Genomic DNA, 5,799 nt, shown 5'->3' on the forward strand with positions numbered 1-5,799 from the left:
GTAAAGCTGTACTTTTAGTCAAGAGATAAGTATTAATGCAAGATTTATTACTTTTTTGCTAATTTAATAGGGGACATGGGGCCTTCATGTTTTGATTTTTAAATCTTTAAAATGAAAGGTTACCTCCCAACAAACTGAATGGGACATTGATTTCAAAATGGGAACATAGATATCTTTCTCTGCAAAACAATGGTTTCAAGTCACATATATTTTGAGTTAAGCAGATCTCAAGAAATGTATAATTCTAACTTTAATAGAAAAGATTATTTTCAAATGAATAATGCCTGCTTATTGAAGGAAACTTGGGTTTGGATTTAAAGCTTTTAATGCCTGAGAGACAATAAGTAGTGCCAAAATATAAGTGAGGATGACCACTACTGCAACTGCCCCTATCTTTGAAGGAACTCAACATCCACTTCCTTTCACCTTGATCCTGGGCCTTTGAACCTGACCAGCTCACTCAGGAAGCAGTATCAATATAAACTAGCTTTAGCCCGGCCAGGCATGGCTCAGCGGTTGAGCGTCGACCTGGGATGCTAGGCAATCGGGGTTTGATTCCCTGTCAGGGCACATGCCCGGGTTGCGGGCTCAATCCCCAGTTGGGAGCGCGCAGAAGGCAGCCAATCAATGACTTTTTTATCATTGATGTCTCCATCTCTCTCTCTCCTTCTCCTTTCCTCTCTCTGAAATCAATTAAGATATATTAAATATATATATATATAAACTAGCTTTAAAATTATTTAACCTCATCACAGAAATGATTCCGGAACCCCCTCTGGCTTTGTGTCCCACCTTGGGCTATTGCTCTTAGCTTCTTTCCAGTGTCAACCATGTTCTAATCCATTTGTCTTTGTTCCTCATCTATGGGTCTCTACTTGCCCCTCAGAAGATAGAATTGTGCTTCCCAAGCTTTGACTTAAGATGTTTATCTCTGGCTATTCCTACTTCTGACCACTCTAGGTGTCTTAGTTCGTTTAACCTGCTATAAAAAAGATACCACAGACTGGGTGGTTTATAAACAACAGACATTAATTACTCACAGTTCTGCAGGCTAGAATTCTAATATTAAGGTGCCAGAATGGTTGAGTGAGGGCCCTCTTTCAGGTTGCAGACTTCTCACTGTGTCCTCATGTGGTGGAAGGGATGAGCTAGCTTTTTCAGGTTTCTTTTATAAGAGCACTAATTCCACTTGTTGAGGCTCTGCCCTCATAACCTGATCACCTCACGAAAGCCCCACCTCCTAATACCATCAAATTGGGCCTTAACATTTCAACCATTTCAACATATGAATTTGGCGGGGGACAAAAGCATTCAGATCATAGTACTAGGTATCCCCTAACTCTCCACACTGAGTCCAATTCCAGACTCTGCAACCCCTTCAAGACCTTTGATTACTTCATCAGAACCCCAGCCAGGCCCACACAAGCCCTCCATGCATGGGAGAGACAAGTTCCATTCTAATTTCAGCTGCTCAGATTTTGGAGGTAGGAACAGATGAATGACCTCACACTTGTAACTTCTGAGTCTAGAATAGAACCAGAATTAATGTGACACTAGAACGGAGAACATATTAACAGCTGAAGAGATTTTATTAGTAAGGACAATAATTATTGAACAATTACTATATGTCAGGCATTATTCTAAGAAATTAATACTTATTTCATTTAATACCCATAACAACCTATGAGATAAGTGCTATTATTATACCCATTTTGCACATGAAGAAACTTAGACACAAAAATACTGAGTAATTTGTCCAAAGATTCACAGCTAGGAAGTGCTAGCTGTGAGACAAACCAAGGTAATTTGGCTCCACAATCTTTATTTTTAACAGCTGTACCATGTGAGGAAACACTGAGAAAGCTGCTGTCTGCAAGTCAGGAATAGAGCTCTCATCAGAACCTGAGCATGACGACACCCTTATCTTGGACTTCCACCCTCCAGAACTGTAAGAAATAAATGTCTGTTGTTTAAGCCACCCAGACTATGGTATTTGTTATGGCAGTCCAAGTTGACTAAGGCAGGAATATATAAGTATGCCTCATTCCTCTGCCCTATTAAAGCACTGGTTCTTGATGAAATGCTCATAGGGAAAAGTGAAAGGATATTTCCATGTACTAATCTAGCTCCAAGGTGGTTATAGAAGTTATTTAGAAATTAGTTTTAATAGTACATAAAAGATTTACAACACAGGAAGTAATTTCACTCTGATTTCAAATTTTAAGGCTGTTTTAAAAGGTAGCCAGATGCCAAGTTGGCTAAAACCCAGAGCAATACAGTAACCTGAAAGGGAAAAAGGAAAGCCACAAAAAAAGGGGAAAGCCAGGCTAGGTACCTAAGGAGGAGTAAAAATAAATAATATGAGACATTAAAGGTAACAAGAAACATTTCCAGATCACACAAGGTAAAAAAGGAGAACCAAAGAACAGGATGGCCCTCAGATAAATGAGGAGAGAAAGTTGTGAGCAGGTGACTGAGCAAAGATATTTTCTTGGTCTTTCTGGAAATGTCCAGGTGTAACCAGTTACCTAGAATAAAAGCCACTAGTGAAGGGAGGTTGGTATGTCAGACCACAGGAAGGAAGAGAACAGCTGAAAAGAGTATTAAAATACTGAATATGCCATTTTAGAAAAACGCGATCTGAAAAGCAAACTCCTCTTTCTTTCATATTCTTTCATGTCCTTCCCCCAGCACCTGGAACAAAGTGGGCTACATGATAGATGCTTAGTAAATATTTGCTGATGTCATCACTTAGAAAAGCTTTAGATTCTAGGTAGCACCCAACATGCTTCTGCACAGAGCAATTTATAAGAAATTATAGCAATCTCCCTACGAATCTACCTCTGGAAAATTATGGGGGACTAGTAGTTGAAATGTCATTGGATGTAATTAAGGAGTTTTACATTGTTACACTTGGCACTCTCCCTAATGAGGCAAGGAGAGTGGACTTAGACCAAGGATAATAGCTTAAGTAAGAGTAAAAATGAGAATCCACCAGTATCATTAATGAGGGGCCATTATGAATCTAAATCTGATAAACAAGGAATAATTTAAATATTCCACTATTGTCATGAAAATACTGTTCTAACTGCTGGTTTAAAATGTTGTCATGTGTCTCTATTTTGCTATATAATTTTATGTAGTAAAAAGCACATAGTTAAAATTCTAATCACAAAAATCCTTCAATTCCAGGTGGTAAATTGCATTCATTCCCATCTATGTTTACTATTTTCATCGTTCCACAAAATAAATTCACCAAAGTGACTATTCCTAAATATTGAAAATATCTGCCATAATTAGGGGTTCTCAAACTTGAAGTGTCACAATCACACTCATTAGTCACTATTCTTTGAACATCTTGCACTGACCATTGCTATCCAATTTTAGAGTGGCAAATGAGTAAAATGTAATCTAGATCCCTAGATTAAGGACAGGTAGTTTTGACTTTTTTTGACTGACAACTTTTTTTTAAGATATAGAACACTTCACAAACTTGCGTGTTATTCTTGAACAGGGACCATGCTAATCTTTTCTGTATCGTTCCAATTTTAATATATGTGCTGCTGAAGCAAGTACAAGCTCTGACAACATTTTAGCCATCAATAAAGCAAGTGAATCTTGTAATATAAGATGTAGATATTTCTTATGTGAACCAGGAAAGAACATACAATAGGAGAAATGAAAATTCCTTCAAAGCCACATTGGATTTTCCAAGCTTCCTGGAGCAAGGTAAAATTTTAATATAACAAAATTATCATGAAGTTCTGCAGAAAGTACTGGGTGCAGTTCAACTTTGAGCATGTTCTCTAACCAAAAAAGTCAATAATTGGAAGGTGAAAAATAATGAGCTCTATTATAGTGCTAATAGCTTAATGAGGGATTTGGGACTTTTTTTCTGTACTTGGTATTGTTCTTCTAGACTGGTCTCCTGTCAGAAATTGCTTTAAAGCAATAGTACAGAGTGGATTAGAAGGACAAATTTGATCTACGTGAAAATCTTACATTTAGCATAAATTTTTTCACATCATATTTAATATTTGACCTCGGAGTCTGAGTGTCCATGAGATTTGTGTTCCATAGCTGGTAGGGGCTGCTTTGCTGTGGTGGCACAGAGATGGGCATTTCTTCAGCACTGATGCCTCCAACACTGAAAGCCAAGGTTGCACTAAACAGATTCCAAAGGAAGCCATGCAAATGTGCAAGAATTATATGAAAACCTCTCCTTTTTATTAAGAAAAAGAGTAATTCCATCCCACCACACTCTTTGCTCCCAAAGAAAATGTGTTTGGGGGGGGTACATTTAATTGCTCTTGTCAAAGGTAAGAGGCTGGGCATTTTGAGAAATGCCCACTTGGTACTCACTACCAACTAAAGAGAGAAATAGCTTTGGAAAGTGTAAGAAGGAAATGCCCAGCATTTAGCTGTGTATAATGTCCATGCTTCGAGGTTGAAGGGAAAATCTTTTCCAATATTATTATCTAACTGAGGCACGTTTGTTAGGCATTCTGAAGCAAGGAAGAGTAAAGGGCTCTCTTTTGCAATGAACACACACACATACACACTCGCCAGGTCCTCAACAAAATTGTAAAATGGATTAGGTTGTCTTTGGCTCTCATTTAATCTCTCTGTACTCACAACTCTCTTCCCATTTGGCACCCTCCAGCACCTGTTGCTTGCCCCACCACCCATTTCTCTATGCTGCCTCCTAAAGTGAGACCTCTCTAGGAAGTACTAAACCATTCCCTCCCTGTCTCCCAAATCATATCCAATGTTATTCATCTTTTATCCTACTTTATTGGAACCCTGTTCCCTATTTGAGCTAAGCTGACACTACGCCCCCCTCACTAGCTGCCATGTTGTGAGCAGCACTATGGAAAGGCCCACATAGTGAGGAACTGAAGGCTCCTGCTAACAGCCATATGAGAGAGCTTGGAAGTATACCCTTTAGCTACAGTCATGCTTTCAGATGACTGCAGCCCTGAATGACACCTTGACCAAAATCTCATGAGGGACCCAGAGTCAGAACAACCCAACCAAACCACTCTCAAATTTCTGACCCTCAGATATTGTGAGATAATAAATGTTTATTGTTTGAAACTGCTAAATTTGAGGGAAATTTGTTTTTCAGCAGTAGATAACTAAGCCAGCTTCCAAACTATCACCTGCCTTAGAATATCTCCCTACAGTGTCTAAAAGTCTCAAAGTAATATTTAAATCCAGAAGACATTGTCCACTCACAAATGTTTTAGAATGTATGTTTATTTTGGGAGAAGGGTTGGCTATGGTACATGAATTCATTATTGTCCTTTAATACCTCATATAAAATAAATTATCCAAAATATTTGTCTCACCTATAAAGCCTTAGTAGTAAGACTTGAGGAAATTCTTTGTTTTCAGTCTTATTTGTTTTGTCTTATTTTAAGTCTTTCTCCTTTTTTTTTGAGTTCATGATTATAAAAGTAATTTTTGTTCACTGTAGAAACTTGGAAAATCTAATATCAATCCAGAAGTGACCACTTTAATAAGGGCTAATTAGAACCAAGCAGAAGGTAAGATCAAATGGGGGAGTATTAACCAAAAACCAATTTTCCTAAATTAATAGTTTTGTCTAGGACAGTGATTTCCAACCCATCAGATTCAATATACCTTTTATTATAATAATTATTTGCAATGTTCACTTTAATATTCCAAAATAAAATTCATAGATAATATAACTCATATACATATTTTGAAAAAAAAGAGAAAGGGACAGTGATTCACAATAAAATAATACATATTTAATATATAAATACTTTGATA

At 37.5% G+C, this 5,799-nt stretch overlaps 1 non-coding gene across 1 annotated transcript; it reads right to left on the bottom strand.

The window, feature by feature from the left end:
- Positions 1-3,469: 3,469 nt before the first annotated feature.
- Positions 3,470-3,576, bottom strand: LOC148090439 (U6 spliceosomal RNA). Its single transcript, XR_015713802.1, has one exon. It is a non-coding gene; the product is annotated as a U6 spliceosomal RNA (small nuclear RNA).
- Positions 3,577-5,799: the final 2,223 nt, after the last annotated feature.

Source organism: Miniopterus natalensis, chromosome X, assembly GCF_054644295.1.
Source record: "Miniopterus natalensis isolate mMinNat1 chromosome X, mMinNat1.hap1, whole genome shotgun sequence".
Taxonomy (NCBI): Eukaryota; Metazoa; Chordata; class Mammalia; order Chiroptera; family Miniopteridae; genus Miniopterus; species Miniopterus natalensis.